The sequence below is a fragment of the Pimephales promelas genome, chromosome 2, assembly GCF_988280905.1.
Source record: "Pimephales promelas chromosome 2, fPimPro1.hap1.1, whole genome shotgun sequence".
In the NCBI taxonomy this organism is placed as follows: Eukaryota; Metazoa; Chordata; class Actinopteri; order Cypriniformes; family Leuciscidae; genus Pimephales; species Pimephales promelas.
This window is the reverse complement of record NC_142770.1, coordinates 27,578,344-27,601,458: the sequence shown is the minus strand read 5'-3', so window position 1 is coordinate 27,601,458 and position 23,115 is coordinate 27,578,344. Positions and strand designations below refer to the sequence as shown.

The following is a 23,115-nucleotide window of genomic DNA, read 5'->3' as shown; positions in this document are numbered from 1 at the left end:
TGAAAAACCTACTTTTGCACACTAGTCCTAGGTTTTTTGCCCGATCTGACCCAAACCGGTGCAGAAAGATTCTCTGGAGTCCGACTGCCAACAGGGATCGGGAAACAGTTGGAATTTCCATCCACGTTGGCGACGGTACGCCAAAACGTTGGGGGTGGGCGAGGCGGGCTTTACTTAAACGGCTATAACTCTCCAACGGAATGAGACAATTGCACCCAACTCGGTACACCTGTGTACGGGCTCAGCCCGTGGTCACGTGAAGAGGAATGCGGCGACTGGCCACTTGGTGGCGCTGTAAACAGAAAAAAACACAACATGGGTGGCTGTATATCACGTGACGTTTCACACGCGCACAATGTTTTCATACCACATGATAGAACTCCTCATTCCGAACAACTTTGCCTCCAGGACAACTGCTGTGAACTAAGTCGTCCGTCAAATATTGGAGACTATTTGAAGAATTGAGGAGAAAAAAGAAAACCCTCCTCACACAGACCGGTCCTAGACTGTTTCGTATCTCTCGAGCAACCGCCGCAGTTCAACTCTCTGGACTGCCTCTGGATATTGAAGAAGTGGAGAAAAAAAAAAAAAAAAAAAAAAGAACCTCAAGTGGAGCTTTAACAATCTGCCCTTTTAACCAGTGTTGTCCAGGGGAGAGCGCGAACGCAGTCCCCCACTACCATAAATTATGCAGTCGAGATTCCCACATTTGGGGAATTCGCAGGGGTCAGCACAACCCAGAGTGCAATGGCCGAGCCTCGCCCTGGGTGAACCACCTTCCTGATCATGGTGTCTCCCCTGCCAGGTAAGTATGAATTCCCAGGCCTTCAGTCAGAAGCACCCTGTCCCTCTCCCCAATCCTCACCAGCGGTTTGCCAGTCAAAAAAGGGGCTTTTTTTTTTTTTGCACGCTCCGCATCCGGCTCCATGAGCCATAAATGTACATAATGCGCCGTCCCCGAATAGTGGATGGATCAGATGTTAAACTGACAGAGGAACAGGGGTTCATTTTTGTCTTGTTTTTACACCACAATTCTACCCAGGCTAGTATAGCACATGATCACCTACAACACCCACTCACACTAGCTCCATTATCACCTTCTGCCACACAAGACCACTACAACTCTTTCATTGAACACTTTAGGAGGGTGCACCGTTCCCAGAAGTACTGCAATACCGGGTCGATGCGTGGAGTGGACGGAGCAAGCCCCTATTCCATCTCCCAGGACCAAAAATCAATTTAATATGTGGTGCCCGGGTAGGGCACGTATCAGATATTAAACTGATAAGAACAGATACTACACTTGATCTTAGCCAAAAGGCCGAGAAGCGATGACGCAGCGACGCCGAGGCGGGGGAGCCGGCAAAGGCCACGCCCACCTGGGCCGCGGCGAGAGGGTCTAAGGTCGCCGGCAAACAAGCTCAGCTCAGATTGGTTGACACCGAAAATGGATCACAACAGAGTGCACAGCACGACACTCTGGAGTGCAACCTGGGATTTTGGATCATCAACATTCCGCCTTAAAAGTGAGCGGGCGGACCAAAGCGTCCGTGGTAGAGACTTGAAACTCTGAGGGATGGTAGGACCGGCCCGGTACTACAACCTCACCAAGGCTCGCCCCGATCGGCCCCAAGGTGGCGCTGCAGCGATCAAAAGTACGAAATGGCTCGTAACTCCTCGACCGTCGGTCGCAGACCCAAGTGTCTTACATCACCGGAATCCTTGGCTCGAGCCGAACAAGATGCATGCCTCGGATTGGGTGGTCGCGCTGGCGAGATTTTCGGGTATTTTGGATTTTCTGAAAAACCTACTTTTGCACACTAGTCCTAGGTTTTTTGCCCGATCTGACCCAAACCGGTGCAGAAAGATTCTCTGGAGTCCGACTGCCAACAGGGATCGGGAAACAGTTGGAATTTCCATCCACGTTGGCGACGGTACGCCAAAACGTTGGGGGTGGGCGAGGCGGGCTTTACTTAAACGGCTATAACTCTCCAACGGAATGAGACAATTGCACCCAACTCGGTACACCTGTGTACGGGCTCAGCCCGTGGTCACGTGAAGAGGAATGCGGCGACTGGCCACTTGGTGGCGCTGTAAACAGAAAAAAACACAACATGGGTGGCTGTATATCACGTGACGTTTCACACGCGCACAATGTTTTCATACCACATGATAGAACTCCTCATTCCGAACAACTTTGCCTCCAGGACAACTGCTGTGAACTAAGTCGTCCGTCAAATATTGGAGACTATTTGAAGAATTGAGGAGAAAAAAGAAAACCCTCCTCACACAGACCGGTCCTAGACTGTTTCGTATCTCTCGAGCAACCGCCGCAGTTCAACTCTCTGGACTGCCTCTGGATATTGAAGAAGTGGAGAAAAAAAAAAAAAAAAAAAAAGAACCTCAAGTGGAGCTTTAACAATCTGCCCTTTTAACCAGTGTTGTCCAGGGGAGAGCGCGAACGCAGTCCCCCACTACCATAAATTATGCAGTCGAGATTCCCACATTTGGGGAATTCGCAGGGGTCAGCACAACCCAGAGTGCAATGGCCGAGCCTCGCCCTGGGTGAACCACCTTCCTGATCATGGTGTCTCCCCTGCCAGGTAAGTATGAATTCCCAGGCCTTCAGTCAGAAGCACCCTGTCCCTCTCCCCAATCCTCACCAGCGGTTTGCCAGTCAAAAAAGGGGCTTTTTTTTTTTTTGCACGCTCCGCATCCGGCTCCATGAGCCATAAATGTACATAATGCGCCGTCCCCGAATAGTGGATGGATCAGATGTTAAACTGACAGAGGAACAGGGGTTCATTTTTGTCTTGTTTTTACACCACAATTCTACCCAGGCTAGTATAGCACATGATCACCTACAACACCCACTCACACTAGCTCCATTATCACCTTCTGCCACACAAGACCACTACAACTCTTTCATTGAACACTTTAGGAGGGTGCACCGTTCCCAGAAGTACTGCAATACCGGGTCGATGCGTGGAGTGGACGGAGCAAGCCCCTATTCCATCTCCCAGGACCAAAAATCAATTTAATATGTGGTGCCCGGGTAGGGCACGTATCAGATATTAAACTGATAAGAACAGATACTACACTTGATCTTAGCCAAAAGGCCGAGAAGCGATGACGCAGCGACGCCGAGGCGGGGGAGCCGGCAAAGGCCACGCCCACCTGGGCCGCGGCGAGAGGGTCTAAGGTCGCCGGCAAACAAGCTCAGCTCAGATTGGTTGACACCGAAAATGGATCACAACAGAGTGCACAGCACGACACTCTGGAGTGCAACCTGGGATTTTGGATCATCAACATTCCGCCTTAAAAGTGAGCGGGCGGACCAAAGCGTCCGTGGTAGAGACTTGAAACTCTGAGGGATGGTAGGACCGGCCCGGTACTACAACCTCACCAAGGCTCGCCCCGATCGGCCCCAAGGTGGCGCTGCAGCGATCAAAAGTACGAAATGGCTCGTAACTCCTCGACCGTCGGTCGCAGACCCAAGTGTCTTACATCACCGGAATCCTTGGCTCGAGCCGAACAAGATGCATGCCTCGGATTGGGTGGTCGCGCTGGCGAGATTTTCGGGTATTTTGGATTTTCTGAAAAACCTACTTTTGCACACTAGTCCTAGGTTTTTTGCCCGATCTGACCCAAACCGGTGCAGAAAGATTCTCTGGAGTCCGACTGCCAACAGGGATCGGGAAACAGTTGGAATTTCCATCCACGTTGGCGACGGTACGCCAAAACGTTGGGGGTGGGCGAGGCGGGCTTTACTTAAACGGCTATAACTCTCCAACGGAATGAGACAATTGCACCCAACTCGGTACACCTGTGTACGGGCTCAGCCCGTGGTCACGTGAAGAGGAATGCGGCGACTGGCCACTTGGTGGCGCTGTAAACAGAAAAAAACACAACATGGGTGGCTGTATATCACGTGACGTTTCACACGCGCACAATGTTTTCATACCACATGATAGAACTCCTCATTCCGAACAACTTTGCCTCCAGGACAACTGCTGTGAACTAAGTCGTCCGTCAAATATTGGAGACTATTTGAAGAATTGAGGAGAAAAAAGAAAACCCTCCTCACACAGACCGGTCCTAGACTGTTTCGTATCTCTCGAGCAACCGCCGCAGTTCAACTCTCTGGACTGCCTCTGGATATTGAAGAAGTGGAGAAAAAAAAAAAAAAAAAAAAAAGAACCTCAAGTGGAGCTTTAACAATCTGCCCTTTTAACCAGTGTTGTCCAGGGGAGAGCGCGAACGCAGTCCCCCACTACCATAAATTATGCAGTCGAGATTCCCACATTTGGGGAATTCGCAGGGGTCAGCACAACCCAGAGTGCAATGGCCGAGCCTCGCCCTGGGTGAACCACCTTCCTGATCATGGTGTCTCCCCTGCCAGGTAAGTATGAATTCCCAGGCCTTCAGTCAGAAGCACCCTGTCCCTCTCCCCAATCCTCACCAGCGGTTTGCCAGTCAAAAAAGGGGCTTTTTTTTTTTTTGCACGCTCCGCATCCGGCTCCATGAGCCATAAATGTACATAATGCGCCGTCCCCGAATAGTGGATGGATCAGATGTTAAACTGACAGAGGAACAGGGGTTCATTTTTGTCTTGTTTTTACACCACAATTCTACCCAGGCTAGTATAGCACATGATCACCTACAACACCCACTCACACTAGCTCCATTATCACCTTCTGCCACACAAGACCACTACAACTCTTTCATTGAACACTTTAGGAGGGTGCACCGTTCCCAGAAGTACTGCAATACCGGGTCGATGCGTGGAGTGGACGGAGCAAGCCCCTATTCCATCTCCCAGGACCAAAAATCAATTTAATATGTGGTGCCCGGGTAGGGCACGTATCAGATATTAAACTGATAAGAACAGATACTACACTTGATCTTAGCCAAAAGGCCGAGAAGCGATGACGCAGCGACGCCGAGGCGGGGGAGCCGGCAAAGGCCACGCCCACCTGGGCCGCGGCGAGAGGGTCTAAGGTCGCCGGCAAACAAGCTCAGCTCAGATTGGTTGACACCGAAAATGGATCACAACAGAGTGCACAGCACGACACTCTGGAGTGCAACCTGGGATTTTGGATCATCAACATTCCGCCTTAAAAGTGAGCGGGCGGACCAAAGCGTCCGTGGTAGAGACTTGAAACTCTGAGGGATGGTAGGACCGGCCCGGTACTACAACCTCACCAAGGCTCGCCCCGATCGGCCCCAAGGTGGCGCTGCAGCGATCAAAAGTACGAAATGGCTCGTAACTCCTCGACCGTCGGTCGCAGACCCAAGTGTCTTACATCACCGGAATCCTTGGCTCGAGCCGAACAAGATGCATGCCTCGGATTGGGTGGTCGCGCTGGCGAGATTTTCGGGTATTTTGGATTTTCTGAAAAACCTACTTTTGCACACTAGTCCTAGGTTTTTTGCCCGATCTGACCCAAACCGGTGCAGAAAGATTCTCTGGAGTCCGACTGCCAACAGGGATCGGGAAACAGTTGGAATTTCCATCCACGTTGGCGACGGTACGCCAAAACGTTGGGGGTGGGCGAGGCGGGCTTTACTTAAACGGCTATAACTCTCCAACGGAATGAGACAATTGCACCCAACTCGGTACACCTGTGTACGGGCTCAGCCCGTGGTCACGTGAAGAGGAATGCGGCGACTGGCCACTTGGTGGCGCTGTAAACAGAAAAAAACACAACATGGGTGGCTGTATATCACGTGACGTTTCACACGCGCACAATGTTTTCATACCACATGATAGAACTCCTCATTCCGAACAACTTTGCCTCCAGGACAACTGCTGTGAACTAAGTCGTCCGTCAAATATTGGAGACTATTTGAAGAATTGAGGAGAAAAAAGAAAACCCTCCTCACACAGACCGGTCCTAGACTGTTTCGTATCTCTCGAGCAACCGCCGCAGTTCAACTCTCTGGACTGCCTCTGGATATTGAAGAAGTGGAGAAAAAAAAAAAAAAAAAAAAAGAACCTCAAGTGGAGCTTTAACAATCTGCCCTTTTAACCAGTGTTGTCCAGGGGAGAGCGCGAACGCAGTCCCCCACTACCATAAATTATGCAGTCGAGATTCCCACATTTGGGGAATTCGCAGGGGTCAGCACAACCCAGAGTGCAATGGCCGAGCCTCGCCCTGGGTGAACCACCTTCCTGATCATGGTGTCTCCCCTGCCAGGTAAGTATGAATTCCCAGGCCTTCAGTCAGAAGCACCCTGTCCCTCTCCCCAATCCTCACCAGCGGTTTGCCAGTCAAAAAAGGGGCTTTTTTTTTTTTTGCACGCTCCGCATCCGGCTCCATGAGCCATAAATGTACATAATGCGCCGTCCCCGAATAGTGGATGGATCAGATGTTAAACTGACAGAGGAACAGGGGTTCATTTTTGTCTTGTTTTTACACCACAATTCTACCCAGGCTAGTATAGCACATGATCACCTACAACACCCACTCACACTAGCTCCATTATCACCTTCTGCCACACAAGACCACTACAACTCTTTCATTGAACACTTTAGGAGGGTGCACCGTTCCCAGAAGTACTGCAATACCGGGTCGATGCGTGGAGTGGACGGAGCAAGCCCCTATTCCATCTCCCAGGACCAAAAATCAATTTAATATGTGGTGCCCGGGTAGGGCACGTATCAGATATTAAACTGATAAGAACAGATACTACACTTGATCTTAGCCAAAAGGCCGAGAAGCGATGACGCAGCGACGCCGAGGCGGGGGAGCCGGCAAAGGCCACGCCCACCTGGGCCGCGGCGAGAGGGTCTAAGGTCGCCGGCAAACAAGCTCAGCTCAGATTGGTTGACACCGAAAATGGATCACAACAGAGTGCACAGCACGACACTCTGGAGTGCAACCTGGGATTTTGGATCATCAACATTCCGCCTTAAAAGTGAGCGGGCGGACCAAAGCGTCCGTGGTAGAGACTTGAAACTCTGAGGGATGGTAGGACCGGCCCGGTACTACAACCTCACCAAGGCTCGCCCCGATCGGCCCCAAGGTGGCGCTGCAGCGATCAAAAGTACGAAATGGCTCGTAACTCCTCGACCGTCGGTCGCAGACCCAAGTGTCTTACATCACCGGAATCCTTGGCTCGAGCCGAACAAGATGCATGCCTCGGATTGGGTGGTCGCGCTGGCGAGATTTTCGGGTATTTTGGATTTTCTGAAAAACCTACTTTTGCACACTAGTCCTAGGTTTTTTGCCCGATCTGACCCAAACCGGTGCAGAAAGATTCTCTGGAGTCCGACTGCCAACAGGGATCGGGAAACAGTTGGAATTTCCATCCACGTTGGCGACGGTACGCCAAAACGTTGGGGGTGGGCGAGGCGGGCTTTACTTAAACGGCTATAACTCTCCAACGGAATGAGACAATTGCACCCAACTCGGTACACCTGTGTACGGGCTCAGCCCGTGGTCACGTGAAGAGGAATGCGGCGACTGGCCACTTGGTGGCGCTGTAAACAGAAAAAAACACAACATGGGTGGCTGTATATCACGTGACGTTTCACACGCGCACAATGTTTTCATACCACATGATAGAACTCCTCATTCCGAACAACTTTGCCTCCAGGACAACTGCTGTGAACTAAGTCGTCCGTCAAATATTGGAGACTATTTGAAGAATTGAGGAGAAAAAAGAAAACCCTCCTCACACAGACCGGTCCTAGACTGTTTCGTATCTCTCGAGCAACCGCCGCAGTTCAACTCTCTGGACTGCCTCTGGATATTGAAGAAGTGGAGAAAAAAAAAAAAAAAAAAAAAGAACCTCAAGTGGAGCTTTAACAATCTGCCCTTTTAACCAGTGTTGTCCAGGGGAGAGCGCGAACGCAGTCCCCCACTACCATAAATTATGCAGTCGAGATTCCCACATTTGGGGAATTCGCAGGGGTCAGCACAACCCAGAGTGCAATGGCCGAGCCTCGCCCTGGGTGAACCACCTTCCTGATCATGGTGTCTCCCCTGCCAGGTAAGTATGAATTCCCAGGCCTTCAGTCAGAAGCACCCTGTCCCTCTCCCCAATCCTCACCAGCGGTTTGCCAGTCAAAAAAGGGGCTTTTTTTTTTTTTGCACGCTCCGCATCCGGCTCCATGAGCCATAAATGTACATAATGCGCCGTCCCCGAATAGTGGATGGATCAGATGTTAAACTGACAGAGGAACAGGGGTTCATTTTTGTCTTGTTTTTACACCACAATTCTACCCAGGCTAGTATAGCACATGATCACCTACAACACCCACTCACACTAGCTCCATTATCACCTTCTGCCACACAAGACCACTACAACTCTTTCATTGAACACTTTAGGAGGGTGCACCGTTCCCAGAAGTACTGCAATACCGGGTCGATGCGTGGAGTGGACGGAGCAAGCCCCTATTCCATCTCCCAGGACCAAAAATCAATTTAATATGTGGTGCCCGGGTAGGGCACGTATCAGATATTAAACTGATAAGAACAGATACTACACTTGATCTTAGCCAAAAGGCCGAGAAGCGATGACGCAGCGACGCCGAGGCGGGGGAGCCGGCAAAGGCCACGCCCACCTGGGCCGCGGCGAGAGGGTCTAAGGTCGCCGGCAAACAAGCTCAGCTCAGATTGGTTGACACCGAAAATGGATCACAACAGAGTGCACAGCACGACACTCTGGAGTGCAACCTGGGATTTTGGATCATCAACATTCCGCCTTAAAAGTGAGCGGGCGGACCAAAGCGTCCGTGGTAGAGACTTGAAACTCTGAGGGATGGTAGGACCGGCCCGGTACTACAACCTCACCAAGGCTCGCCCCGATCGGCCCCAAGGTGGCGCTGCAGCGATCAAAAGTACGAAATGGCTCGTAACTCCTCGACCGTCGGTCGCAGACCCAAGTGTCTTACATCACCGGAATCCTTGGCTCGAGCCGAACAAGATGCATGCCTCGGATTGGGTGGTCGCGCTGGCGAGATTTTCGGGTATTTTGGATTTTCTGAAAAACCTACTTTTGCACACTAGTCCTAGGTTTTTTGCCCGATCTGACCCAAACCGGTGCAGAAAGATTCTCTGGAGTCCGACTGCCAACAGGGATCGGGAAACAGTTGGAATTTCCATCCACGTTGGCGACGGTACGCCAAAACGTTGGGGGTGGGCGAGGCGGGCTTTACTTAAACGGCTATAACTCTCCAACGGAATGAGACAATTGCACCCAACTCGGTACACCTGTGTACGGGCTCAGCCCGTGGTCACGTGAAGAGGAATGCGGCGACTGGCCACTTGGTGGCGCTGTAAACAGAAAAAAACACAACATGGGTGGCTGTATATCACGTGACGTTTCACACGCGCACAATGTTTTCATACCACATGATAGAACTCCTCATTCCGAACAACTTTGCCTCCAGGACAACTGCTGTGAACTAAGTCGTCCGTCAAATATTGGAGACTATTTGAAGAATTGAGGAGAAAAAAGAAAACCCTCCTCACACAGACCGGTCCTAGACTGTTTCGTATCTCTCGAGCAACCGCCGCAGTTCAACTCTCTGGACTGCCTCTGGATATTGAAGAAGTGGAGAAAAAAAAAAAAAAAAAAAAAGAACCTCAAGTGGAGCTTTAACAATCTGCCCTTTTAACCAGTGTTGTCCAGGGGAGAGCGCGAACGCAGTCCCCCACTACCATAAATTATGCAGTCGAGATTCCCACATTTGGGGAATTCGCAGGGGTCAGCACAACCCAGAGTGCAATGGCCGAGCCTCGCCCTGGGTGAACCACCTTCCTGATCATGGTGTCTCCCCTGCCAGGTAAGTATGAATTCCCAGGCCTTCAGTCAGAAGCACCCTGTCCCTCTCCCCAATCCTCACCAGCGGTTTGCCAGTCAAAAAAGGGGCTTTTTTTTTTTTTGCACGCTCCGCATCCGGCTCCATGAGCCATAAATGTACATAATGCGCCGTCCCCGAATAGTGGATGGATCAGATGTTAAACTGACAGAGGAACAGGGGTTCATTTTTGTCTTGTTTTTACACCACAATTCTACCCAGGCTAGTATAGCACATGATCACCTACAACACCCACTCACACTAGCTCCATTATCACCTTCTGCCACACAAGACCACTACAACTCTTTCATTGAACACTTTAGGAGGGTGCACCGTTCCCAGAAGTACTGCAATACCGGGTCGATGCGTGGAGTGGACGGAGCAAGCCCCTATTCCATCTCCCAGGACCAAAAATCAATTTAATATGTGGTGCCCGGGTAGGGCACGTATCAGATATTAAACTGATAAGAACAGATACTACACTTGATCTTAGCCAAAAGGCCGAGAAGCGATGACGCAGCGACGCCGAGGCGGGGGAGCCGGCAAAGGCCACGCCCACCTGGGCCGCGGCGAGAGGGTCTAAGGTCGCCGGCAAACAAGCTCAGCTCAGATTGGTTGACACCGAAAATGGATCACAACAGAGTGCACAGCACGACACTCTGGAGTGCAACCTGGGATTTTGGATCATCAACATTCCGCCTTAAAAGTGAGCGGGCGGACCAAAGCGTCCGTGGTAGAGACTTGAAACTCTGAGGGATGGTAGGACCGGCCCGGTACTACAACCTCACCAAGGCTCGCCCCGATCGGCCCCAAGGTGGCGCTGCAGCGATCAAAAGTACGAAATGGCTCGTAACTCCTCGACCGTCGGTCGCAGACCCAAGTGTCTTACATCACCGGAATCCTTGGCTCGAGCCGAACAAGATGCATGCCTCGGATTGGGTGGTCGCGCTGGCGAGATTTTCGGGTATTTTGGATTTTCTGAAAAACCTACTTTTGCACACTAGTCCTAGGTTTTTTGCCCGATCTGACCCAAACCGGTGCAGAAAGATTCTCTGGAGTCCGACTGCCAACAGGGATCGGGAAACAGTTGGAATTTCCATCCACGTTGGCGACGGTACGCCAAAACGTTGGGGGTGGGCGAGGCGGGCTTTACTTAAACGGCTATAACTCTCCAACGGAATGAGACAATTGCACCCAACTCGGTACACCTGTGTACGGGCTCAGCCCGTGGTCACGTGAAGAGGAATGCGGCGACTGGCCACTTGGTGGCGCTGTAAACAGAAAAAAACACAACATGGGTGGCTGTATATCACGTGACGTTTCACACGCGCACAATGTTTTCATACCACATGATAGAACTCCTCATTCCGAACAACTTTGCCTCCAGGACAACTGCTGTGAACTAAGTCGTCCGTCAAATATTGGAGACTATTTGAAGAATTGAGGAGAAAAAAGAAAACCCTCCTCACACAGACCGGTCCTAGACTGTTTCGTATCTCTCGAGCAACCGCCGCAGTTCAACTCTCTGGACTGCCTCTGGATATTGAAGAAGTGGAGAAAAAAAAAAAAAAAAAAAAAGAACCTCAAGTGGAGCTTTAACAATCTGCCCTTTTAACCAGTGTTGTCCAGGGGAGAGCGCGAACGCAGTCCCCCACTACCATAAATTATGCAGTCGAGATTCCCACATTTGGGGAATTCGCAGGGGTCAGCACAACCCAGAGTGCAATGGCCGAGCCTCGCCCTGGGTGAACCACCTTCCTGATCATGGTGTCTCCCCTGCCAGGTAAGTATGAATTCCCAGGCCTTCAGTCAGAAGCACCCTGTCCCTCTCCCCAATCCTCACCAGCGGTTTGCCAGTCAAAAAAGGGGCTTTTTTTTTTTTTGCACGCTCCGCATCCGGCTCCATGAGCCATAAATGTACATAATGCGCCGTCCCCGAATAGTGGATGGATCAGATGTTAAACTGACAGAGGAACAGGGGTTCATTTTTGTCTTGTTTTTACACCACAATTCTACCCAGGCTAGTATAGCACATGATCACCTACAACACCCACTCACACTAGCTCCATTATCACCTTCTGCCACACAAGACCACTACAACTCTTTCATTGAACACTTTAGGAGGGTGCACCGTTCCCAGAAGTACTGCAATACCGGGTCGATGCGTGGAGTGGACGGAGCAAGCCCCTATTCCATCTCCCAGGACCAAAAATCAATTTAATATGTGGTGCCCGGGTAGGGCACGTATCAGATATTAAACTGATAAGAACAGATACTACACTTGATCTTAGCCAAAAGGCCGAGAAGCGATGACGCAGCGACGCCGAGGCGGGGGAGCCGGCAAAGGCCACGCCCACCTGGGCCGCGGCGAGAGGGTCTAAGGTCGCCGGCAAACAAGCTCAGCTCAGATTGGTTGACACCGAAAATGGATCACAACAGAGTGCACAGCACGACACTCTGGAGTGCAACCTGGGATTTTGGATCATCAACATTCCGCCTTAAAAGTGAGCGGGCGGACCAAAGCGTCCGTGGTAGAGACTTGAAACTCTGAGGGATGGTAGGACCGGCCCGGTACTACAACCTCACCAAGGCTCGCCCCGATCGGCCCCAAGGTGGCGCTGCAGCGATCAAAAGTACGAAATGGCTCGTAACTCCTCGACCGTCGGTCGCAGACCCAAGTGTCTTACATCACCGGAATCCTTGGCTCGAGCCGAACAAGATGCATGCCTCGGATTGGGTGGTCGCGCTGGCGAGATTTTCGGGTATTTTGGATTTTCTGAAAAACCTACTTTTGCACACTAGTCCTAGGTTTTTTGCCCGATCTGACCCAAACCGGTGCAGAAAGATTCTCTGGAGTCCGACTGCCAACAGGGATCGGGAAACAGTTGGAATTTCCATCCACGTTGGCGACGGTACGCCAAAACGTTGGGGGTGGGCGAGGCGGGCTTTACTTAAACGGCTATAACTCTCCAACGGAATGAGACAATTGCACCCAACTCGGTACACCTGTGTACGGGCTCAGCCCGTGGTCACGTGAAGAGGAATGCGGCGACTGGCCACTTGGTGGCGCTGTAAACAGAAAAAAACACAACATGGGTGGCTGTATATCACGTGACGTTTCACACGCGCACAATGTTTTCATACCACATGATAGAACTCCTCATTCCGAACAACTTTGCCTCCAGGACAACTGCTGTGAACTAAGTCGTCCGTCAAATATTGGAGACTATTTGAAGAATTGAGGAGAAAAAAGAAAACCCTCCTCACACAGACCGGTCCTAGACTGTTTCGTATCTCTCGAGCAACCGCCGCAGTTCAACTCTCTGGACTGCCTCTGGATATTGAAGAAGTGGAGAAAAAAAAAAAAAAAAAAAAAGAACCTCAAGTGGAGCTTTAACAATCTGCCCTTTTAACCAGTGTTGTCCAGGGGAGAGCGCGAACGCAGTCCCCCACTACCATAAATTATGCAGTCGAGATTCCCACATTTGGGGAATTCGCAGGGGTCAGCACAACCCAGAGTGCAATGGCCGAGCCTCGCCCTGGGTGAACCACCTTCCTGATCATGGTGTCTCCCCTGCCAGGTAAGTATGAATTCCCAGGCCTTCAGTCAGAAGCACCCTGTCCCTCTCCCCAATCCTCACCAGCGGTTTGCCAGTCAAAAAAGGGGCTTTTTTTTTTTTTGCACGCTCCGCATCCGGCTCCATGAGCCATAAATGTACATAATGCGCCGTCCCCGAATAGTGGATGGATCAGATGTTAAACTGACAGAGGAACAGGGGTTCATTTTTGTCTTGTTTTTACACCACAATTCTACCCAGGCTAGTATAGCACATGATCACCTACAACACCCACTCACACTAGCTCCATTATCACCTTCTGCCACACAAGACCACTACAACTCTTTCATTGAACACTTTAGGAGGGTGCACCGTTCCCAGAAGTACTGCAATACCGGGTCGATGCGTGGAGTGGACGGAGCAAGCCCCTATTCCATCTCCCAGGACCAAAAATCAATTTAATATGTGGTGCCCGGGTAGGGCACGTATCAGATATTAAACTGATAAGAACAGATTTTTTCTTTCTTTCTTTCGAAAAGTTTTATTGTCACAGTGTCATTCCATTATTTCCATTTGCATGTACATTTTTTCTTTTAGATCACATTTTTACACATATTAAAAGGGACACATTATTTACTGTTAAAAGTTTCTTGTGTTTGTGTGTTGTGTAAAAAGTCCATGTATGTTTTAAAAGAAAGGTAAATGGTTTAAATAATAGGAATAAAACAATAAAACATGTCAGATAAAAACCAATAAAACAATAAATTATGCCACATAAAACATCTCTTGTACAGGATCGAGGGTGAGTCCCTATCAAGAATGTCCATTCACTCCAGGTCTCCAGAACAGGCCCCGGACTCCTCGCTTCCAGCGCCCAGCGGAGATCCCCTCTCCTCCGGCCCGCTGGCCCGCTGTTCCCGTAGCCGGTGTGGTGAGGGTGCATCTACGGGCGGCCAGGGTCGGGGGTGGCCGGGACCTCTTTGGTGTGACCCCAGCCCCCCCATCCGAATGACGACGTCCGGCGCCTCCTGCAGCGCAGATCTAACTAATTGCTCGCACGCGTGGAGGGGCACCGTAACGCGTTTCCCCACCAGCAGGTTTCTGGTGGCCCAGATGGCATCCTTGATATGGTTGAGGGTGAGCCAGAGCGAGGTAAATTGCTGTGATGTTAGCTCCTTCAAGCCCTGACCCACCCCCAGGATGGCGAGCCTGTATCCCACCTGGGCCCGACCCGCCGGCAGGCACGGGAAAACCAGGGGGCTGGTCTTGGCCCACAGGTCCCGCGCAGCACCGCACTCCCAGAGCAGATGTTGGACGGTCTCCGGGGAACCACATCCGGACCGTGGGCAGGTGGGGTTTTTGGCCATGCCTCTGGAGTGCATGACCGCCCTGACCGGGAGGATCTCATGAGCCACCATCCACGACAAGTCCTTGAGCCTGTTCTGGAGAGCTGGGTGGGCTGCGTTCCTCCAAACGTCTTTGGCCTCACCTAGTGTGAGGCCTGGAACTGGACTCACCGATTCTCGATCCTGCACAAGAGAGACAAGAGACTTGTGGTTAGTTAAAATAGTGGCATCATTTGTTTCTAAAAGGTATTTCTTTAAAAATGTCTTAATAAAAAGATGTTCTTTTGACAAATTAAAAGACACTGGACTTTTAAGATCAATGGGTAAAATTTTCAAGCTTCTTAGGTATGACCCCATCCAGAATCGGGTCATGGCTGCTGTCTTGTGTTCTCTGGATGGGGTCAGTGCATACTGGATGTGGAGGGCGGCAAAGCGGCTGCCTAAAAACAGGTGGGGGTCTGGGAGGCCTTTCCCGCCATTCTCTTTTTTCTTTTTGACGACCTCCCTCTTGAGTCTTTCCCACTTGGACCCCCACAGGAAATAAAATACCGCCCTCTCCAACTTGGCTAGGAATCGTCTTGGGGGACTAAAAACAGAACAGACAAGTAAAATCAGTGGTAAAATCACAGCTTTAAAAATTAAAATCTTGCCTTCATACGTCAGTTGTCTTAGTCCCCAAAAGCCCAGTCTTTGCCTAACTTTCCCTAACATGTCAGTCCAGTTACCCTGTCCTCCACCCTCCCTGTCAAATTTCACACCTAAAATTTTCAAATTATTATCTTTAAAATCCAAATCTAGTCCACCTTTGTCAACGTTCCCCCACGGCCCGAAGAGCAGGGCCTCGGACTTACTCCTGTTAAGCTTGGCGCCCGAGGCCCGACCGTACCAGTCAGTCAAGTCCATTGCTCTTCGTACCGATAAAAGGTCAGTCGCTAAAAGGGTCACGTCGTCCATATATAAAACACAGGTCGCCGTCAGTCCACCAGTTCCTGGGATGTCTAGTCCTTTAATCCATTTATCCCTTCTCAAGATTTGTGCCAGTGGCTCAATACAAGCCACGTACAGAAGGGGAGATAAGGGACACCCCTGACGGACACCGCTGCGGATATTTACAGCTTTGGTAAGATGCCCATTTACAAGAATTTTGCTGCCTAAGTCCTCATACAGCAGTCCCACCCAAGCTAGAAACCTCTCAGAAAAGCCCATTTTTTGCAGTACCTGAAGGAGGTACTGGTGCGAAACTCGATCAAATGCTTTTTCGAAGTCTAAATTTAGGACTACAAGCCGAATGTTTCTGTCTCTCGCATAACAGATGGCGTCTCTGATCATTATTAGGCTGTCCGTGATCTTCCTGCCGGGCACAGCGCAAGCTTGATCCAGGTGGATTACGTCCTCTAAAACGGTCGACATGCGTGTAGCTAAAATTTTACTAAAAAGTTTACAATCATAATTTAAAAGAGTGATTGGTCGCCAGTTTCTTAAGTCAGTCTTGTCTCCTTTTTTGTACAGTAGTGTAACTATCCCTACTCTAAAGCTGTCTGGAAGTCTGTCAAGAGTCTCAAATTCTTTAAAAACTGTAAGTAAGTCGTGTGCTAAAATGTCCCAGAAAGTCAGGTAAAACTCAAAGGGGAGTCCGTCCATGCCCGGTGACTTCCCCTTCTTAAAACCCTTTACAGCTTTTGTCAACTCTAAAAGATTAAAATCCTGGGATAAAAGCACATTTGGACTCTTAACTTTTTTATCTAAAACCCCTAAAACGTCCTCTAAGGTGCCATTGTGTACCTCTTTAGTGTCATATAAATTACTGTAAAAACTTTCAATTTCCCCTAAAATCCGGTCAGTTGTGTTTACTTCCTCCCCTCTAAAAGTTTTTAAAGCATTAATGGACCCTCCCCGAGCTATTGTCTTTTTAAAAAAATATCTGGTACACTTCTCTCCTTCCTCTAACTCCCTTTCTTTACATCTTAAAATGACACCTTTGCTCTTTATTTCAGACAGATCTGACATTTCTTTCTTTACTTCTTTTATTTCATTTGTAAAATCCAATCCATTGTTTAAAAGGTTAAAATATCTCTGCAGTCTTTTTTGCAACCCCATCATGCGTCTTTTTTCTTTATTCTTTTTTTCTCTCCCAATTTGTTTAAAAAACCGTCCTGTCCTATGTTTCACCATCTCCCACCACTGTGCACGTGAGTCATAAAAGTCCTGGAGGGTCTGCCATTGGCTGAACTGCTCCCTATACTCTTTTACCACTTCCTCGTCTTCTAACAGGGAACAGTTCAGCTTCCACAGCCCTCCCCCTGCAGTCACACCCGTGGGAAGTGAAAGAGTGCAAGACAGCATCATGTGATCGGAAAAAAAGAGGGGGGTCAATGTAGCATCGGTCGGCGGGAGGTCCCTTGTAAAAACATAGTCAATTCGAGAGGCTCTGGCACCGTCACCACTGAACCAGGTGAAGCCCTCCTCTCTTTGATGCATTGTTTTAAAACAGTCGACTAACTTAAAATCTTTGACTATATTTTGTAATAAAACCGATGTCTTGTCTACCTTAAAATCATCTCCTACCCTCTTTCTGTCATTTTTTGATAAAACACAATTAAAATCCCCTGCTACCACTAGGGGAGCCCTGCCTAGCATGTGGGGTTGCGAGTCTTCTAAAAGCTCATACCTGTTATTTTTTTCTGTAAAACCATACATATTTAAAATATTAAGATCCTTACCTAAAAAAGTCAGATTTGCTAAAATTGCCCGCCCGTCCCTCACCACAGTGCTGCCCTTCACCAAAAGGTTGGGATTTTTGATTAAAATAGCAACACCGTCATTTTTGTTAAAATTGGACCCACTCCAAATGGAAAATCCTGGGGTCCAAATCTCCTCCCACTTCCTGTAATTTGTTAAAAAAGGCAAACCACATTCTTGCAATAAAAACACATCTGACTTAAAAGTTTTTAAAAAGGATAACACACTCTGTGCTCGCAGAGTAGACCTCACACTTCTCACATTGATTGTAGAGATAGTGAGGGCCATGAGCAGTATGGTTAAAAATACAAGCATTAATAGAAGAATAAAACCAAAAGACTGCAGAAAGTTACATTAAAATCATGTTATGTCATGTATCACTTGCTTCTCCTTTTCCCCAGAAAAACTGGGATCAGGAGGGCAAATGCTCGTCACCTTGGAGTCCACAGAGAGGGCCTCTTGTGGATCCTTCGGCGACGATGTTATTAGCTTAACGTGCAAAAAGGAGACTTCATTGGGAGAATCTGCGGGCCACACACGGTCTAGATCTACCAAGGAGGTACTATCTAGCCGGAGCGATGCCCGCAGCCTTTTCTCCTCTGTTTGAAGCAGAGGAGATCTCGCAGACCTTTTTTGCACCTGAGCATTGGGAAGTGAACCCTCGGATTCACCCCCACTATCCACCACGCTAACCTCCGATACGGTGTAGAGCGAGGAAGCCGTTACATCCTCCTCCTCTATTTTGTTTTCGCTTATCTCTTGTTGGGGAACGGCTTCCTCACTCTGTTTGCTGTTAAAACTTGGCTCCGCCCCTATGGCCGCCCCACTTCCTTCCTCCTGCCCACTCCCTGAGGCTGGCTGGGAAATAGAATTTCCCGCCAAAACCTCAGGGACCGCCTCCTCCTTCCTTTGCTCTTTTGTTTGTTCCACATGTGGGGCGGCCATTTTGTTACCTTTCAATTTGTTGGCAAAACTTTTAGGGCAATCTCTGTAGAGATGGTTAGTTTCACCACAAAGATTACACCTTCTGCCAATGGTACATTCTTCAAAAGTATGACCAATTCCTCTACACTTCCCACATGTTAATTCATTGCATGCATCGGCTAAATGCCCCATTCTCCCACACTTTCTGCACAATTTAGGCATTCCTTGATAGTGAATGTAGCCTCTGTTCTCTCCCAACACAATCATTGAAGGTAGGTGTTTCAGGCCCTGGTAGCCCCCGGCGTCTTCCCATTGTTTAATGGGAATTCGCCAGGAGCAATTCCAGATGCCGTCTTCATCTAACACTTTGACTGGTTGCCCCCGAACAGTGCAAAATCTACCCAACCAGACACAAATGTCTTCTCCATTCACAGTTTCATTAAACATCCTGACAATCACGGTTTTAAGTGAATTGTCAGAAAGTTTTTCCACAGTAAACATTGAAAACTGGGCTTTGCATGCATCAAACCTTTGCCAGAATTCAGTTAACAGGGAAGCGCTTTTGAAACTTAAATCAAAACCTTTGTTCAGGGGGAGAGTTACCAAGCAGTTCAAGTCATCAGGTTTAAAATTGAGGGTTTTCTGGATCAGCTTCCTGGAGAAGTCAAGACGTGACAACCCCAGGAGCTTACCATTCACCTCTTTAAATAAAAACCGCACGCTGTGGTGCCTCCGCATGCCGGCACGGGCAGCCGACATGGTGGAGGCACCAACAGCCTAAAACTTAAAACAATAAATAAATAAATAAATAAATAGATAAAAAAGGTCTTACCTTAAAACCGAACCGGAATAAAAGCAGCTGGATCAATGTACCTCTCAAAAGTTTGAGGCTCAAGTCACGGAAGGACCCGAGCCGGAAAAACCTCCAAGAGGCGATCGCTGTCTCTACCTTGGGACCAGACACTTGATCTTAGCCAAAAGGCCGAGAAGCGGTTGCTCGAGAGATACGAAACAGTCTAGGACCGGTCTGTGTGAGGAGGGTTTTCTTTTTTCTCCTCAATTCTTCAAATAGTCTCCAATATTTGACGGACGACTTAGTTCACAGCAGTTGTCCTGGAGGCAAAGTTGTTCGGAATGAGGAGTTCTATCATGTGGTATGAAAACATTGTGCACGTGTGAAACGTCACGTGATATTCAGCCACCCATGTTGTGTTTTTTTCTGTTTACAGCGCCACCAAGTGGCCAGTCGCCGCATTCCTCTTCACGTGACCACGGGCTGAGCCCGTACACAGGTGTACCGAGTTGGGTGCAATTGTCTCATTCCGTTGGAGAGTTATAGCCGTTTAAGTAAAGCCCGCCTCGCCCACCCCCAACGTTTTGGCGTACCGTCGCCAACGTGGATGGAAATTCCAACTGTTTCCCGATCCCTGTTGGCAGTCAGACTCCAGAGAATCTTTCTGCACCGGTTTGGGTCAGATCGGGCAAAAAACCTAGGACTAGTGTGCAAAAGTAGGTTTTTCAGAAAATCCAAAATACCCGAAAATCTCGCCAGCGCGACCACCCAATCCGAGGCATGCATCTTGTTCGGCTCGAGCCAAGGAAGAGACAGCGATCGCCTCTTGGAGGTTTTTCCGGCTCGGGTCCTTCCGTGACTTGAGCCTCAAACTTTTGAGAGGTACATTGATCCAGCTGCTTTTATTCCGGTTCGGTTTTAAGGTAAGACCTTTTTATCTATTTATTTATTTATTTATTTATTGTTTTAAGTTTTAGGCTGTTGGTGCCTCCACCATGTCGGCTGCTCGTGCCGGCATGCGGAGGCACCACAGCGTGCGGTTTTTATTTAAAGAGGTGAATGGTAAGCTCCTGGGGTTGTCACGTCTTGACTTCTCCAGGAAGCTGATCCAGAAAACCCTCAATTTTAAACCTGATGACTTGAACTGCTTGGTAACTCTCCCCCTGAACAAAGGTTTTGATTTAAGTTTCAAAAGCGCTTCCCTGTTAACTGAATTCTGGCAAAGGTTTGATGCATGCAAAGCCCAGTTTTCAATGTTTACTGTGGAAAAACTTTCTGACAATTCACTTAAAACCGTGATTGTCAGGATGTTTAATGAAACTGTGAATGGAGAAGACATTTGTGTCTGGTTGGGTAGATTTTGCACTGTTCGGGGGCAACCAGTCAAAGTGTTAGATGAAGACGGCATCTGGAATTGCTCCTGGCGAATTCCCATTAAACAATGGGAAGACGCCGGGGGCTACCAGGGCCTGAAACACCTACCTTCAATGATTGTGTTGGGAGAGAACAGAGGCTACATTCACTATCAAGGAATGCCTAAATTGTGCAGAAAGTGTGGGAGAATGGGGCATTTAGCCGATGCATGCAATGAATTAACATGTGGGAAGTGTAGAGGAATTGGTCATACTTTTGAAGAATGTACCATTGGCAGAAGGTGTAATCTTTGTGGTGAAACTAACCATCTCTACAGAGATTGCCCTAAAAGTTTTGCCAACAAATTGAAAGGTAACAAAATGGCCGCCCCACATGTGGAACAAACAAAAGAGCAAAGGAAGGAGGAGGCGGTCCCTGAGGTTTTGGCGGGAAATTCTATTTCCCAGCCAGCCTCAGGGAGTGGGCAGGAGGAAGGAAGTGGGGTGGCCATAGGGGCGGAGCCAAGTTTTAACAGCAAACAGAGTGAGGAAGCCGTTCCCCAACAAGAGATAAGCGAAAACAAAATAGAGGAGGAGGATGTAACGGCTTCCTCGCTCTACACCGTATCGGAGGTTAGCGTGGTGGATAGTGGGGGTGAATCCGAGGGTTCACTTCCCAATGCTCAGGTGCAAAAAAGGTCTGCGAGATCTCCTCTGCTTCAAACAGAGGAGAAAAGGCTGCGGGCATCGCTCCGGCTAGATAGTACCTCCTTGGTAGATCTAGACTGTGTGTGGCCCGCAGATTCTCCCAATGAAGTCTCCTTTTTGCACGTTAAGCTAATAACATCGTCGCCGAAGGATCCACAAGAGGCCCTCTCTGTGGACTCCAAGGTGACGAGCATTTGCCCTCCTGATCCCAGTTTTTCTGGGGAAAAGGAGAAGCAAGTGATACATGACATAACATGATTTTAATGTAACTTTCTGCAGTCTTTTGGTTTTATTCTTCTATTAATGCTTGTATTTTTAACCATACTGCTCATGGCCCTCACTATCTCTACAATCAATGTGAGAAGTGTGAGGTCTACTCTGCGAGCACAGAGTGTGTTATCCTTTTTAAAAACTTTTAAGTCAGATGTGTTTTTATTGCAAGAATGTGGTTTGCCTTTTTTAACAAATTACAGGAAGTGGGAGGAGATTTGGACCCCAGGATTTTCCATTTGGAGTGGGTCCAATTTTAACAAAAATGACGGTGTTGCTATTTTAATCAAAAATCCCAACCTTTTGGTGAAGGGCAGCACTGTGGTGAGGGACGGGCGGGCAATTTTAGCAAATCTGACTTTTTTAGGTAAGGATCTTAATATTTTAAATATGTATGGTTTTACAGAAAAAAATAACAGGTATGAGCTTTTAGAAGACTCGCAACCCCACATGCTAGGCAGGGCTCCCCTAGTGGTAGCAGGGGATTTTAATTGTGTTTTATCAAAAAATGACAGAAAGAGGGTAGGAGATGATTTTAAGGTAGACAAGACATCGGTTTTATTACAAAATATAGTCAAAGATTTTAAGTTAGTCGACTGTTTTAAAACAATGCATCAAAGAGAGGAGGGCTTCACCTGGTTCAGTGGTGACGGTGCCAGAGCCTCTCGAATTGACTATGTTTTTACAAGGGACCTCCCGCCGACCGATGCTACACTGACCCCCCTCTTTTTTTCCGATCACATGATGCTGTCTTGCACTCTTTCACTTCCCACGGGTGTGACTGCAGGGGGAGGGCTGTGGAAGCTGAACTGTTCCCTGTTAGAGGCCGAGGAAGTGGTAAAAGAGTATAGGGAGCAGTTCAGCCAATGGCAGACCCTCCAGGACTTTTATGACTCACGTGCACAGTGGTGGGAGATGGTGAAACAAAGGACAGGACGGTTTTTTAAACAAATTGGGAGAGAAAAAAAGAATAAAGAAAAAAGACGCATGATGGGGTTGCAAAAAAGACTGCAGAGATATTTTAACCTTTTAAACAATGGATTGGATTTTACAAATGAAATAAAAGAAGTAAAGAAAGAAATGTCAGATCTGTCTGAAATAAAGAGCAAAGGTGTCATTTTAAGATGTAAAGAAAGGGAGTTAGAGGAAGGAGAGAAGTGTACCAGATATTTTTTTAAAAAGACAATAGCTCGGGGAGGGTCCATTAATGCTTTAAAAACTTTTAGAGGGGAGGAAGTAAACACAACTGACCGGATTTTAGGGGAAATTGAAAGTTTTTACAGTAATTTATATGACACTAAAGAGGTACACAATGGCACCTTAGAGGACGTTTTAGGGGTTTTAGATAAAAAAGTTAAGAGTCCAAATGTGCTTTTATCCCAGGATTTTAATCTTTTAGAGTTGACAAAAGCTGTAAAGGGTTTTAAGAAGGGGAAGTCACCGGGCATGGACGGACTCCCCTTTGAGTTTTACCTGACTTTCTGGGACATTTTAGCACACGACTTACTTACAGTTTTTAAAGAATTTGAGACTCTTGACAGACTTCCAGACAGCTTTAGAGTAGGGATAGTTACACTACTGTACAAAAAAGGAGACAAGACTGACTTAAGAAACT

At 48.5% G+C, this 23,115-nt stretch overlaps 16 non-coding genes across 16 annotated transcripts; all 16 read right to left on the bottom strand.

Moving 5' to 3' along the window:
* Window positions 1-648: 648 nt before the first annotated feature.
* On the bottom strand, window positions 649-813 carry LOC120475335 (U1 spliceosomal RNA). Its single transcript, XR_005621935.1, has one exon. It is a non-coding gene; the product is annotated as a U1 spliceosomal RNA (small nuclear RNA).
* A 329-nt stretch (window positions 814-1,142) lies between these two features.
* On the bottom strand, window positions 1,143-1,333 carry LOC120475317 (U2 spliceosomal RNA). The gene has a single exon (XR_005621929.2). It is a non-coding gene; the product is annotated as a U2 spliceosomal RNA (small nuclear RNA).
* A 1,113-nt stretch (window positions 1,334-2,446) lies between these two features.
* Window positions 2,447-2,611, bottom strand: LOC120475303 (U1 spliceosomal RNA). Its single transcript, XR_005621918.2, has one exon. It is a non-coding gene; the product is annotated as a U1 spliceosomal RNA (small nuclear RNA).
* A 329-nt stretch (window positions 2,612-2,940) lies between these two features.
* On the bottom strand, window positions 2,941-3,131 carry LOC148996060 (U2 spliceosomal RNA). The gene has a single exon (XR_016148267.1). It is a non-coding gene; the product is annotated as a U2 spliceosomal RNA (small nuclear RNA).
* A 1,114-nt stretch (window positions 3,132-4,245) lies between these two features.
* On the bottom strand, window positions 4,246-4,410 carry LOC148996059 (U1 spliceosomal RNA). Its single transcript, XR_016147922.1, has one exon. It is a non-coding gene; the product is annotated as a U1 spliceosomal RNA (small nuclear RNA).
* A 329-nt stretch (window positions 4,411-4,739) lies between these two features.
* On the bottom strand, window positions 4,740-4,930 carry LOC148996058 (U2 spliceosomal RNA). Its single transcript, XR_016148266.1, has one exon. It is a non-coding gene; the product is annotated as a U2 spliceosomal RNA (small nuclear RNA).
* Window positions 4,931-6,043: 1,113 nt separating this feature from the next.
* On the bottom strand, window positions 6,044-6,208 carry LOC148996057 (U1 spliceosomal RNA). Its single transcript, XR_016147904.1, has one exon. It is a non-coding gene; the product is annotated as a U1 spliceosomal RNA (small nuclear RNA).
* Window positions 6,209-6,537: 329 nt separating this feature from the next.
* On the bottom strand, window positions 6,538-6,728 carry LOC148996056 (U2 spliceosomal RNA). The gene has a single exon (XR_016148265.1). It is a non-coding gene; the product is annotated as a U2 spliceosomal RNA (small nuclear RNA).
* Window positions 6,729-7,841: 1,113 nt separating this feature from the next.
* Window positions 7,842-8,006, bottom strand: LOC148996055 (U1 spliceosomal RNA). Its single transcript, XR_016147889.1, has one exon. It is a non-coding gene; the product is annotated as a U1 spliceosomal RNA (small nuclear RNA).
* A 329-nt stretch (window positions 8,007-8,335) lies between these two features.
* LOC148996054 (U2 spliceosomal RNA) lies at window positions 8,336-8,526 on the bottom strand. The gene has a single exon (XR_016148264.1). It is a non-coding gene; the product is annotated as a U2 spliceosomal RNA (small nuclear RNA).
* A 1,113-nt stretch (window positions 8,527-9,639) lies between these two features.
* LOC148996053 (U1 spliceosomal RNA) lies at window positions 9,640-9,804 on the bottom strand. The gene has a single exon (XR_016147877.1). It is a non-coding gene; the product is annotated as a U1 spliceosomal RNA (small nuclear RNA).
* A 329-nt stretch (window positions 9,805-10,133) lies between these two features.
* Window positions 10,134-10,324, bottom strand: LOC148996052 (U2 spliceosomal RNA). Its single transcript, XR_016148262.1, has one exon. It is a non-coding gene; the product is annotated as a U2 spliceosomal RNA (small nuclear RNA).
* A 1,113-nt stretch (window positions 10,325-11,437) lies between these two features.
* On the bottom strand, window positions 11,438-11,602 carry LOC120475320 (U1 spliceosomal RNA). Its single transcript, XR_005621931.1, has one exon. It is a non-coding gene; the product is annotated as a U1 spliceosomal RNA (small nuclear RNA).
* Window positions 11,603-11,931: 329 nt separating this feature from the next.
* LOC120475315 (U2 spliceosomal RNA) lies at window positions 11,932-12,122 on the bottom strand. Its single transcript, XR_005621927.1, has one exon. It is a non-coding gene; the product is annotated as a U2 spliceosomal RNA (small nuclear RNA).
* Window positions 12,123-13,235: 1,113 nt separating this feature from the next.
* LOC120475309 (U1 spliceosomal RNA) lies at window positions 13,236-13,400 on the bottom strand. The gene has a single exon (XR_005621922.1). It is a non-coding gene; the product is annotated as a U1 spliceosomal RNA (small nuclear RNA).
* A 329-nt stretch (window positions 13,401-13,729) lies between these two features.
* Window positions 13,730-13,911, bottom strand: LOC148996051 (U2 spliceosomal RNA). Its single transcript, XR_016149417.1, has one exon. It is a non-coding gene; the product is annotated as a U2 spliceosomal RNA (small nuclear RNA).
* Window positions 13,912-23,115: the final 9,204 nt, after the last annotated feature.